The sequence below is a fragment of the Gossypium raimondii genome, chromosome 10, assembly GCF_025698545.1.
Source record: "Gossypium raimondii isolate GPD5lz chromosome 10, ASM2569854v1, whole genome shotgun sequence".
In the NCBI taxonomy this organism is placed as follows: Eukaryota; Viridiplantae; Streptophyta; class Magnoliopsida; order Malvales; family Malvaceae; genus Gossypium; species Gossypium raimondii.
Window position 1 is genome coordinate 34,533,164 of NC_068574.1, and position 14,957 is coordinate 34,548,120.

The following is a 14,957-nucleotide window of genomic DNA, read 5'->3' on the forward strand; positions in this document are numbered from 1 at the left end:
ACACTTGGTTACTTGTGAAACTGTTTGCTTAATAAATGATGTGTGACGGTGGTGTATCATCCTAGTATTCAGGCTCGACAATCGGGTCGAGTATGGGGTGTTATGCAAAGCTTTGTTCTTACAGCCTTACTATTATTATACCTCTTACAGACTTACTCATTCAAAACACCTACCATGTAAAGCTAGGATACATACCCGAAGATGGAATAGCCTTTGATTAAATCTAGAATCATAGCTTCCATCTCAAGAGAAAAGGTTACATTAATTTAGAAAAGAAACAAAGAGTAATATTGAGAGAAGAAGAACTCGCTTACAACCTTTCTCACCTATATATATATAGCTCGCTTAACTTATTGGGACTTTAACAAGTATTGCTTGAATCCAATATTTGTCTTTCCTAATGGCCTACCGGTTCTATGAAAAATAAAACTGAAAATCCTGCATTATATATATCAGACAGTCAATCTAGTTGGTTCCTAACTAGGTTACCATACAACCTAACTTGCACATTACTTCAGACCAACAAGGTGTACTACACATTTGGCGATAACTCATACCATAATTACCTTTTTACTGTAACAAGACATTTCTCTTTACATAGCAGAATAACTTAAAATAGAATATTCACGTATTACCTCAACGGTTTCTATACGCCTACACATATTTGCCAAAAGAAGAAATCGGATGGATACACTTCACCAAACAGATTATTTCACTACAACACGACTTAACCTTGGGTACGCCAAACTTGGGGTGTGACAAATCCCTTATTGTTACTTTGTTAATATTCCATTAAGGATTCACTTAGCTATTTTACCATAGAATGTCAATTAACTTATGTAACAGCCCAACCCCCTATGGTCAATTAAGGCGTTACACAGACAAAAGTAGACTTATGCAGGTTTAATCTTAGTTAAGCTATGGGACGTAACAAATTGAACGGGGCGTTATCTTAGAAAGATTTGTTTTTAAGTAATTAAAGCAATCAAAACCAATATAGACCATAAGACAAAAATAATTGAGTTCAAAACTTTCGATTAAAATCATTCCATTAGAATAAAGTAGTGGCAGCATCCATAGTGTATAATACAGTTAGGCATATACATGTAGAAAACACTTTCACAAGTCATAATTCATAAAGACTTTAACTAATTCCTTGAGCTCAACCTTATTTTAAAACTGTAATTTAATCAAAGGTACTTTATTACAGATTTAGATTCAAAACAGAAATACACACCACCCCCAAAAGATCATATGCATGCTACAAAACTAAACGGGCAAAGCTCACTTCAGAGGTCACTCTTTCTGGCTAAGTCTTTTCAACAAGCTTACCACAAATCACCATCTAGAAAGAGGGGAAAGAAAAAGGGGGTAAGTTCAAAAGAAGTTAGTGAATTCCAACAAAGAAAAACACTCTACCCTACTTAAACAAAATTATAGAAGTATAGAATAATATAACTCTACACACATAGACATTTTGGTGTACTATCATACTATTGGCATACACTCATGGCAGATAACATTATCAATTGGACTCTCACATCGAGCGCATAGCCTCTTCCTTAAAATTGGTGTATACTTATTTCTTAACTTCAGGCGTACGCTTACCTCCTTACATCTAGAGAGGGCTAACCTTAACAGACTTGTGTACACTGAAAAATATATAGGATTTTTCCTATATAATTCATCACCTTTTTACTTAAATTTGTTGTTAAAACTAAGTAATTGTTTAATAAATTAATGAAATATGCGAAAATATGAAATTAGGACTTTTAAATTATTAAAATGTGATTTTATACTTTATTATATAGTTTTCATGCATAAAATGGCTTATTTTATATTAATTTGAGCATATTATATTTTTAAGCTATAAAGTGGGCTATGCATGATTAAATTAAATAATAAAATATAAATTTATATTTAATAATTTATTTTTAATATTTCATTAATAAAATTGGGTTTTAATTAAATTGATTAATTAAAGTGGTTAAATTATATTATTTGGTCCTCTAAACTATCTACTATTTTTGGACAGGTCTGAGAGTTTTCTTCTAATTGCAAAACCGTCCAAATTGGGTACCAAGTCAACCCAATTTTCGGCTGCAAATGGATGTCATAAACCATTTTTTGGTTTAATTAGACAAAGTCCTTGAAGATTTAAAGAAATCAGAGATTTTCCTGAAGATTTGCTGATGACCGAGTCTTAGTCCTGAGTTGTTGTGGCACTCAAATTGACCAAAAATCACAGAAAAATCAGCCACCTTTCCTCAGTTCATGGTCGGCCACTCTTGGAGGAAGTTTCAAAGGATGGACACTCTTATTTTTAGCAATTAGCTCCCTTGCCTCACCTATAAATAAGAGCTCATTTCTCACTTTTTCAATCATCCCTCATCCCATCATCTCTCACTCATTCATCATTCCCTCAACTCTTTTAGCTATCTTTCTCCTTAATCATCCTTGCATAAGGATTTTAGCAATTAAGCCTCTTAAAGAACCATTGGTCGACCACCTTGGAAAGCCATCAGCAAAGGAGAAAAACAAAGAAGCGAAGGAGCCTCGTCAGTCAGAGTCTTGGGTGACAGCCACTCTGAATTGGGTTTAATCTTTCTTTTATTTAATTTAATATAAAGATGTTTGCTATGTGTTCCTTGTTCTTATTTACAAAAATGATAGCCTAATCTTATTTAAACTAGGATGATTATTTCGATTAAATAATATTTATTTGATTCATGCTTACAATGTTTGTGCCCCAATAGATCGTGTTTTCAATTAAAATCAAGTTTGTATTTCATTCATACGTGATTGAAATGCACCTGAATTAGCTGAGCGATCCGAACCAGACGACGGCTAATGGACGCATAATTGAAATGTGCATGCTCAATTTAGATCCTACCCTGATTAAATTGTAGGTTGCATAACAACTCTAACCAAGCTCTGTTATCTGCATAGTTTTTAGATTTGTGTGATTAAATTGTTTCAAACCTAACACGTCCCTGTTACCTCACACGAATGCTAAAAAACCCTTAGTAAATAAGGATCAGTAAAATCCGTATTTACTAGGTAAAGGATTCCGAAAGGACCTAATGTGGTTTCCAAAATCATGAAAGATCGAGTTGCCATGGAATGTTTTTTCGAATGTTATTAAGCATGTTGATAATAAATTGAGTTTAATTAAAGTAATTATCCTAGTTTATTTATGTTATAATTGTTGCAAATTGTGTTTAATTTTACTAAAATCCATTTCATTTATATAGTTTGCATATTTAGGATAATTTGCATTAGGGATCATTGCATTTAGGTTAATATATTTTAATCACCACTTCTCAACTATATTGAGTTTTTTTATTTACCAAATTATTAATATAATTTTACAAATTAAGTGACTTAGCACAAATACAATCCTTGTGGAGACGATAACTCGATACTTACTTATTACTTGATAACAACTGTGTACACTTGCACAAACCCGAGCGTTACAACTTGACACCTTCTTACCAAATATAATCCTTGCTAACTTAACTATACGTCTCAAGCCTCTCATTGGAGAAATTCATACACACCTTCAAAACTCATTCCATTAGGGCGGATTCCATATACCAATCCTCATCACTTAACAAATACGCTAAGTTTCAACATAGTAGATAGGGATCAGAACAAACTACTCAACATTCAACCTTTTTTTTCTATCAGCTTATATACATATCAATCTACACATATAGAATCATATTTTCTTTCACTTTTCATATACATAACACATATAAAGTCATTTTAACTTAGTTTTTTCATATCCTTCATTGGGTTAAACCTCGGATCCCCCAAACACATATCATAATAGATCTTACATATCTTATCATTTTGAACACATATATGTTCTTTTGAGTTTGATTTTAGGGCTCTTTGCCATGGTTAATAACTAACATGTCTTACTGTAGGCAGCACCCATATCTCTAGGCCAATTACCAACAAACAAGCCTTACCAAACCTAGCACTCACACCATCTGGTTAGTAACTAACATACCCTACCAGTGGTTGCCAAACTGGTTAACAACTAACATGTCCTACTAGTGACCCATCACATACTCTTACTTGGTTAACAACTAGCATACCCTACCAGCGGTCTAACATATCTGCCATTCCAGTTTGCAACTAACATGCCCTACCAGTGGCTCATCACATATGGATATCGAGTTTAAACCCTAAGGTAGTCACATCTATTTCCAGTCACAACAAGCACACTCAGATAATCGCATGCAACAAATTTCTACTTTATAACCACCAAGACATAGTGACGTACCCAAGCTAGAGGGAAACACAAATAAGAGTGGTACAGCCTGGATACTCACAGATGATCTCATGAGGTTTGCTATGCTATCTCTACTGCTACACGCACAACTCTTTTTTACTATTCGATCACTTGTTGATTCCTCTCCAATATAGAACTCTTCTAAAGCAGGATACTAGAATATAATCGAGCAAGAGAAAAGGGAAGAAGAACCCTCAAAATAAAAGTCCCACCAATATGTATATATCTTTCAGCTGTCTTAAAACTAACACGTGGCTAACATGAAAAGTTAACTTATTCTATTTTGTGGCCAAAATAATCAATCTAGGAATATTATATCATAAAAAATCATAAAAATTTGGTTAATTTCTAATTGGATCCTAGAAAGAACTCAACTAAAACAGAACAATAATCACACGTGTTTAACAGAAACTAAAAGGTTTACACTCCTACAATTCTCTACTAGAGGATACAAATAGAGGAATCTATCTCACAAAACTTAACTTAGAGAAAACACTTATTGGTGGGTTCCTCCCAACAACCACACTAGGACATAAAAACCTCAAACTTATACTTTGCCAAAGGCAAATACTTTCAGCTAAAATCATCACAAGGTTACCAGATTAATCCAACAATCCATCAACCATGGCGCAAAAAATAATCCACGAAAAAAATTGGCGGATAGAACAAAACTCGGCCATTCCATAGCTTAAAGCTTATCTTAACTTTTAGCCTATACAAATCATCAACAAGACTACGTCAGGTGGACTGTTACAACTTAAGCTTAGGAAAGCATCTTGAAATCCACATTTCAACGCCTCTTAGCTAACTTTCTTCTTGTAAATCCTTCTTCCACCATGGTGCCTTCTAAAAAATTAGCTTATCAACCTTAAAGTCTATCCTACATCATAAAAGACTAAAACATTTGGTGTAGTCTCTAGAGACTCGAGTAAAAGGCTATGAATCCTACCACAAAAGCAACCTTTACCCTAAAATCTGCTATAATTTTTTCTCCAATTTCCACTCCTTCTATTGTGCCTACCATGAATACTTCCTACCCAACACAAACCTTTAATATAAAGACCAATGTTCCAAACGTGTCATGTCTTGGTTTGAACACCTTAGGTATAAGTGAGAACACTTTTGTAACACTTTCACTAGTCTTATTGATAACTCTTGAAAATAGTTATATTCTATGCCTTTAGAATTGGTTAATTGCTTGTACTAAGGTAAGTTTAGTTGCATTTTAGGATTTTCCATTAGTGTTTTTAGGAAATTGCATTAAAAGGTTTAGATTGTGCTTAAATGTTATTACATGTTACTTCTAATTATTTGCGAGAAGGATTTGTTTGTTAAATGGCAGGTGTAGAATGAGGAAAAGAAGTAAATGAGTGAAGGTTTGTCATGGCAAAAGGTTGGATAGTTTGCCAAAACGAATGTGTGGCAATACAAGGAGGAGACCTAGTCAACACTTAACCATTATGAACCCTACTGTACGTGTACCAGAAAAATCAACCTAAAAAAAGGGAAAAGAGGAAAAATTTATGAGACCATGGGATCATGGGATCATAGGATGATGGGCCTACACTAAAGAGAGAGATATAAAACACAAAAAGAAAAACTGAAAAGGGAGTAGACAGGTAAAAGGCAATTTGGAAGAGAAATCCCTTAGATGAAAATAGAGGGTAGCAGTTGCACTAGAGTAGAGACTCGAAGGGGAGAACTAAGGCAGTTTCTTAGTCACCGGAAGATATTTCATAGCCAGAATTGTGGCCTGGACAAGTGAAAGCTATCTTCCTTAGTTCCACCTTTAATTCTATATTTCCTATTCCGTAATCTGATTTAAGGAAACAATGTTGAATGTTATCTTGAATCTGGATTTTATTCACCAACCCATAAGCTAAATCTCATAGGGTTGAGATTACTTGATGAAACTTTTATTTCCATTATTGACCACGACTTAGATCAGTTTTAATTTATTGTTTCATTCAATGATATTTATGAAAAGCATGCGTGTAATCTCTAGACATAGGTGAATATACAGCAGGTTTATAAAATTAATCTAATTCTGACAAGGTTAGGTTAGTTAGATTGAAATTGAATGATATGAGCGAGTACTTGAAAGGATACTCGTAGTAGACTCTAGATATAGGGTAGCATTCTGTACTGAAAGGAGAAGAACAATAGTAGGAATCAAGCTCAAAGCTTATAGACATATAGTGCCCTAGGTGAGGTAACTCAAGGCTTAACTCTCAAAAGAAGTAGACAACAGTAGAATTGTTTCGTGCAGTAGAATAAGATTAAACTTGCCGAGGCATTATTGTTTAACGAGGGTAGATTCTTGGTAATCCCAGCCTTACAAATCAACATCGTAGATCCTTAAACCATTGTTGTAGCATCTCTATTTTCACATCCTTAGTTGTTACTTGTTTACATATTATTCACGTAATCATTCTCTTAATTTCTATTGCATTCTTATTCTTGTCTTGCCATAGAAATTTCATTTATTTGTTAGATTTCACATATTACATAAATCAATATTCCTTATTTATCTATGCATTTTTGTTATTGTTTTTGCTATAACATATAACACTTCTTTATAATAACTTGACCAATTTATACCTAACCGATCCTTGTGGAGATGATCTCACTTATCACTTTATTACTTCATCCGACATGTATACTTGCACAATTCGCGTATCATATTCACATGCGACAAGTTTTTGGTGCTATTTTCGGGGATCGACAATTTGGTGAAATTTGGTTTGGTTATTTTACTAATTCCACTAGTTTTATTTAATTTAGTTGTATTTAATTTCTATAGGTTTGTTATCAGTGCATGAATAGAGGCATTCCTACTAATGAAGAGTATCCTTTTGACCTAGACATCGAGAGAACTTTGCGACGAAGGAGAAGAGCAGTGTGTAACATGGCAGGGGACGAGAATTATCCTGGTTTGAATTGTAATAGCCCAATTTCAGTGGTGTTGGAAACAGTGGTTTTAAGACCACGACTCTGACAAGTGAGTTATTATTTTAATATTTATTTAATGTTTATAATGTTAATTTAAGGTAGTATTAAATTTTTGTTAAGAAATTTTGAAGATTAAATGGTTAATTAGGTAAAATGGACCAAATTGTGAAATATGAAAAAGTTGGTCTTTAATATTTAAATGGATTAAATGGCTTTTGAAATGAAAATTAAAGGACTTAGATGATATTTATACTATATGAAAAGTTAATGGACATTTATGGGTTTATTTTCATCATTTTGTAAACTAATAAACTAAGGGTAAATTAGTAATTAATAAACAAATCTTAAACTAAATTAAGCAAATAGTTTCATCTTCCTAAAATTCTTCTCTTTCACTGAAATTGAAGAAATAAAACACCATGTTTATGGCTTTAAGGTTCGGCCAACATAGGAGCATTGCATGGTAAGATTTTGTGACTTGTTTTTAGTGATTTTTATGTTTTCAAGCTCGTTTTAGATTAATCTACCTAGCCCAAGGGTTAATTTGCAAATTTGTTAAAGGTTGAGGGACTTGAAATGAATGAATTTGATTTTTTATGTTAGTTTTTATATTATTAATTTTTATTATTAAATTAACATGATTTGTTAAGTGAATTTAGGGCTTAGGGATTAAATTGTTTAAATGGTAAATTCCATGAATTTTGAGTCAAATGAGTAAAAATTTGGATTGATATAGGTATACGGAAGAATCGGATAGCATGTTTTGGGTTAGGAAAATGGTGAATTTTCAAGTTATGGGCTTAAGGACTAAGTTGTATAAAAGTTAAAATATTAGGGGTAATTTTGTAATTTTACATTAATATGAATTATTGGTTGAATTGAAGACTTGAGGTTAGTTGAATGAAACTATCTATTTAGATCAAGATAAACAACAATCAGACTTAAATCGAGGAATGGCGAAAGTTTTGGATTAATCTCCAACTCTACTTTTACGACTATAGTTATCGGGGTAAGTTCGTATAAAAATTATAATCTTATTAATGATAGTTGATTGATTATCTGTTATATTATATTTGTTATAAATTGCCTTGAATATATGAATAGATTGATGTTTTGAGTAATTGACGGATAAATAATCCCATTTGAACCTTAAGAATTCTTAGGATAGGATACGAATGACATGTCATTAGGGATTTCATGTTTTAGCTGTTGGTCTTGAATCTCCTACTGATGGCTGGGGTCCTGCATTTGTTGCGGATTCACCACAGCTTGTGTAAGCAGTATCGTGTAGCTAACATTTCGACCCACAACTCGTGTGAGCAAGCTCATTTCACAACTCGTGTGAGCAATGTTGAAAAGAAAAGGTTACGATTATATGGAAAGGCACACTATGTGTGAGCAGTCCTGAGTGCCCAATGTAATTCTAGATGGTTCAACAGGTAAGAAAAGGTTAATGGCAAGGTATGCATAGAATTGGATAATGGTTCATAATCTTATGAAAAGGTTAATGTGATAAATGATGTGTTTATGAAAATCTACTTATGATATGCTTGAACTTATGTGTATCATGTATGAACTAACTAACTTGTAAGTTTAGTGGTGCTTATATAAGATTTTTTTAAGCTTATGAACATGGTAATGATGTTATGTATAATTTATAAATTGAGCTTAAGAATGGTAAGTTATGTTTGAGTTTATACGAGCTTACTAAGCACTAGTTGCTGACGTAGTTATTTTCCTTTGTTTCATAGATTATCAAAAGCTCGATCGATTGGAAGCTTGTCAGAGATCTATCACACTATCCAAAAATCATTTCGATAGTTTTTGAGTTATTTTAGCCATGTTTATAAATGGCATGTATAGGACCTTTTTATAATGAATGTCTTTGAGTATGTTAATGAACATTTTGGTATGAGTATGTCTTTTATGTATTCACTTTATTTGTGTGGACTTATAATGTTCTAACAAAGTTTATGCCCTTGAGTTAATTTTTAGGTATTTTATAATATATGGTGTGGTTGCTTGTATATATATTAAATCCACATGATTATGGTCATTTTAGTATGTTTAAATGAAAGGTGAATGGTTTGACAATTGATGTCATTAGGTAGCTTATTTGACCATGTTTTTGTGTTTAAGATGTGGCATTATAACATTGTTTTGATTAAAGTTGTTTTTGTACAAATGTGGTGCTTTTGAATGACATATTAGTTAGGTGAAATAGGTTGATTGAATTGGTATGTTTATGTGTATTTGAAAGGTGTTTTGGTCTATAGAATGTATGCATAAATGGAGTGGATGATTGGGTAAATTTTGGTATTAAAATAGCATGTTTAGGATCAAATTATGGAGCACACGACCATATGGCACACATAGCCTAGCTACATGGTCGTGTATCACTTATTATTTCAAGTCAGTGAGTTACATGGTCTAGCACACGGCCTGCGACATGGTTGTGTGTCGCAAGTCAAAGAGTTACACGGTCTAGCACACGGTTTGCGACACGATCGTGTGACCTAAATCAGTGAGTTACACGGTTTAAGACACGGGCTGGGACATGGCTGTGTGTCCCTTTGTTCAAACACCACATAGTCTGGGCTATGTCACACGGCCGTGTGACCCCTGTTTTCAAAGTTTTTAACTTTTTCCCAAATTTTTTTAATTGTTTCAAATTAGTCCTGAATTGTTTTTGAACTATTTTTAGGGTCTCGAAGGCCCATTTTAAGGCCCAAAGGTATATGTTTGCTAAGTTTATAATGAGTTTTACATAATTATCATTAAATGAAATTATTGTTTTGATTGTACGATAATTCTCCGTAACCCTAATCCAATGATGATGACAGGTTAAGGGTGTTACATGAATGATCCATTAAATCTAAATGGTCAAGATGTTGATCTTCCTATTCATCGTGTGATAGATGATTGAGATAGGCCAATTTGTGAGCATGTTGTTCCAATTTTGTATGACTTGAATCCAGGGATAGTTAGACAACACATACAAGCTCAGCAATTTGAATTGAAACTAATAATGTTCCAGATGCTGCAAACTATTAGATAGTTTAGTGGGTCACCAACTGAGGATCCAAGACTGCACTTAAGAATTTTTCTATAGGTTTGTGACTTATTTTGACAACAGGGTGTTCTTGAAGACACCTTGCGGCTTAAATTGTTTACATATTCTTTGAGAGATCATGCAAGAGCATGGCTGAATGCTTTGCCGTCAGGGATAGTGGCATCATGGAATGATCTTTGCCAGAGGTTTTTGCTACGGTATAATCCACCAAACATGAATGCCAAGCCTAGAAATGACATCGTGTCTTTTTGGAAATTAGAGGATGAAACAATATACGAAGCTTGGGAAAGATTTAAAGAATTACTGCGAAAATGTCTGATGCATGGGTTTCAACACTGGACTCAGATGGAGATGTTTTATAATGGGTTGAATGCACATACAAGGATGGTAGTTGATGCTTCTTCTAATGGTACTTTGTTGGATAAATCTTAAAATGAAGCATATGAGATTTTGGAACAGATTGCCAACAATGATTATCAATATCCTACCATGCAAGTTGGGACTGGCAAGAGAGCTGCTGGTGCCATAGAGCTTCATGCAATCACTTCAATGACTGCTCAGGTATCATATTTAACTAATCTAATTAAGAAAATGAAGAGGCCAACTGCAGTTTAAGAGATGAAAGTAGTCCAGCTAGTATGTGTTTATTGTGGTGAAGACCATGTGTTTGACAAATGCCCATCAAATCCAGCATCTGTCTATTACATAGATAATTTCAACCGTAATAATAACACCTATTCCAACACGAATTATCCAGGGTAGAAGCAACATCTAAACTTCTGTTGGAATAATTAAGGTGTGGGGAATTTTAACAATGCTGCAAGATTGAATGCCATCAGTGCACCGTCTGGTTATACTTAACCTATACCGAGGGAAAATGTCCAGCAAGGTCAGACATCGACTTCATTATCATCATCATCATCATCATCATCATCATCTATTGAAGCTTTGTTGAAAGAATATATGGCCAAGAATGATGCCATAATTCAGAGTTAAGCTACATCCCTTCGAGCTCTTGAGAATCAAGTGGGGCAGATAGCAAATGCTTTGAGTTCAAGACCACAAGGAGCATTACCATGTGACACCGAGAATTCGAGATCACAAGGGAAGGAACAGTGTAAGGCCATCACTCTTAGAAGCGGAACTCAGTTTGATGACGTTGCTCACGATGCCATGGCAGGAGAGGATAACTCGAATAACAACCATGTAAAGATCCTAGAGCCATCTAAAAATCACAATGTGTCTATAAAGGCTAAACAAAATATTGTTGCACCAGAATCAGATCATCTTACTGATAAAAATGCCACAGAAAAACAATATTAGCAACCTGAGGGACGTCCACCTCCTACATTTCCTCAACGATTTCACAATTGTAAACAAGAGGCTCAGTTCAAAAGATTTCTAGATATCCTTAAACAGCTTCACATCAACATACCACTGGTTGAAGCTTTGGAGTAGATGCCCAATTATGTAAAATTTATGAAAGATATACTGTCAAAGAAGCATAGATTGGGAGAATTTGAGACTGTTGCTCTCACTGAAGGGTGCACAGCGATGTTGACGAATAAGTTACCTTCAAAGTTGAAGGGCCCAGGGAGTTTCAATGTCCCTTGCTCAATAGGAAATCTGTATGTTGGTAAGGCATTATGTGATTTAGGAGCTAGTATAAATATAATACCTATGTATATTTTCAGGAAGCTGGAAATTAGGACAACAAGACCTACGATTACATTGCAATTGGCTGATCGATCCTACGCACATTCAGAAGGTAAAATTGATAATATACTGGTAAGAGCAGATAAGTTCTTTTTTTGACAGATTTCCTTATTTTAGAATATGAAGCTAACAAAGATGTGTCAATTATTCTTAGAAGACATTTTCTTGTCACAGGTAGGACTTTAATTGTTGTATAGAAAAGTGAACTGATCATAAGGGTAAATGAACACCAGATTACATTCAATGTATTCAATGCCTTCAAATATGCTTATGAGAATGAAGAATGCCACGCCATTGACTTGATAGAAACAACAGTGAAGGAAGAGTTCACAAGATTTTTCCACAACAATTCTGATAACAATAAAGACTCGGTTGAGCAAAGTAATGCAATAATTTTTAAGGACCTTAGTGAACTTGCAGAAGCCAAGCAGCTTGTGGATAGACTAGGGAAGAAGTTTGAATCCTTGGATTTATCTGACCGCTCTTTCAAGCCTCTTAAACATTCTATAGAGGAACCTCCAGCACTGGAGTTGAAGCCTTTGCCGAAACATTTAAAATATGTTTATTTGGGAGAAAAAACACTTTGTAATAGTTATTTCTGCAAAGTTAACACCCAATCAAAAGGTGAGGTTCTTAGAAGTACTCCGATGATCTAAGAAGGCATTGGGATGCACAATTGCCGACATCAAGGGAATCAACCCTGTTATCTGTATACATAAAATTTTACTGGAGGATTGTCATAGCAATTCTATTGAATAGCAGAGGAGGTTGAATCTAATCATGAAGGAAGTTGTTAAAAAAGAGATTATGAAGTGGCTAGATGCTGATATTATTTACCCGATCTTCGATAGCTCGTAGGTGAGCTCTGTCCAATGTGTACCCAAGAAAAGAGGTGTCATGGTGGTTAGCAACAATAACATGAGCTTATTCCAACTCGCACTGTCTCGAGATAGAGAGTATGCATGGATTACCGTAAGCTCAATAAGACAACTCGGAAGGACCATTTCCCCCTACCTTTCATCGGCCAAATGTTGGACAGATTGGTTGGAAAAGCATTCTACTGCTTCTTGGATGGTTACTCAGGGTATAACCAAACTACTATAGCTCTTAATGACAAAGAGAAGCCCACTTTCACTTGTCCATAGTTGTGTAATGCCCCAGTAACATTTTAGCGTTGCATGATGGCGATATTCTTAGACATGGTAGATTTCTTAAAGCTTTCATGGATGATTTCTCTATGTTTGGCAATGATTTTGAGGATTGCTTAAAAAATCTGGAAGTGATTTTGTGCCATTGTGAAGAAACAAATCTTGTTTTAAATTGGGAGAAATACCACTTCATGGTTCCTGAAGGTATTATGCCAGGTCATAAGATATCGCAGCAAGTGATTGAAGTTGACAAAGTAAAAATTAAGGTGATAGAAAAATTGATGCCTCCGACCAGTGTCAAGGGTAGTAGAAGTTTTCCAGGTCATACGGGATTTTATAGAAAATTTATTAAGGATTTTTTGAAGATATCTAAACCGTTATGCGCCTTGCTAAAGTAAAATAGACCTTTCAATTTTATAAACCTTGTTTGATTGCTTTCGAGGAATGGAAGAAAAGGTTGGTATCAGTATTGATTGTAATAGTACCGGATGGATACTACCCTTCGAACTTATGTGTGACGCCAACGATTATTCCATGGGAAAAGTGTTGGGTCAAAGGAAAAACAAGGTATTTCATGCAATTTATTATACGAGCAGGACCTTGACAGATGTGCAGCTTAACTACACCACCACTAAAACAGAGTTATTGGCTGTGGTTTTTGTATTCGATAAATTTTGATCTTATCTAGTTGGTACCAAAGTCACGATCTACACGGATCACTCTGCAAATAAATATTTGGTGACCAAGAAAAATGCAAAACAAAGATTACTTCGATGGATACTTTTGCTGCAAGAGTTTTATTTAGAAATTTGAGATGAAAGGGGATTGAAAATCAAGTGGCTAATCACCTATCGAGGTTAGAAGCTAGGAATGAAAATGGCAATGTTCAACTTATTAAGGAATATTTCCCAGACGAGCAACTGTTGGTTGCCACGGCATTACCTTGGTACACCAATATAGCAAACTTCTTAGTAAGTGGGTTGCTTCCGCCTGATCTCAATAGCCAAAGAAAATGGAAGTTCCTTTATGATGCCAAGCATTATTATTGGGATGAACCTTTCTTGTTCAAGTAATGTGCTGATTGGATAATTAGGAAGTGTGCCCCTGATGACAAAGTACATAGCATCCTACAACATTGTCACTCAGCACCTTACGAAGGATACTTTGGAGGAATGAGAACTGCTTCCAAGGTACTCCAACCCGATTTTTATTGGCTAAGTTTATTCAACGATGCCCAGGAATTTTACAAGTCATGTAATTGTTGTCAGAGGATAGGTAATTTATCTAAGAGACATGAAATATCGTTGCAAAATATTTTGTAAATTAAATTGTTTGATGTTTGGGGAATCGACTTTATGGGTTAGTTTCTACCATCATTTGGCAATCTCTATATACTCGTGGCAGTGGACTACGTCTCTAAGTGGGTCGAAGCGAAACCCCTCCCTACGAATGATGCCAAGTCAGTGCTGAAGTTTTTACACAAGAACATTTTCCCAAGATTTGGTACACCTTGAGCCATTATTAGTGATGAAGGTTCTTATTTTGATTGCAAATTAGTTTCTAATGCTTTGCACAAGTATGGGGTGAAACATAAGATTACCACGACATATCATCCCCAAATAAATAGACAAGCGGAGATTTCTAACAGATAAATCAAACAAATTCTGGAAAAAGTGGTGAACCCGACTCGAAAGGATTGGTCCTCCAGATTTGATGAAGTTTTGTGGGCTTATCATACTGCAATTAAAACGCCATTAGGGATGTC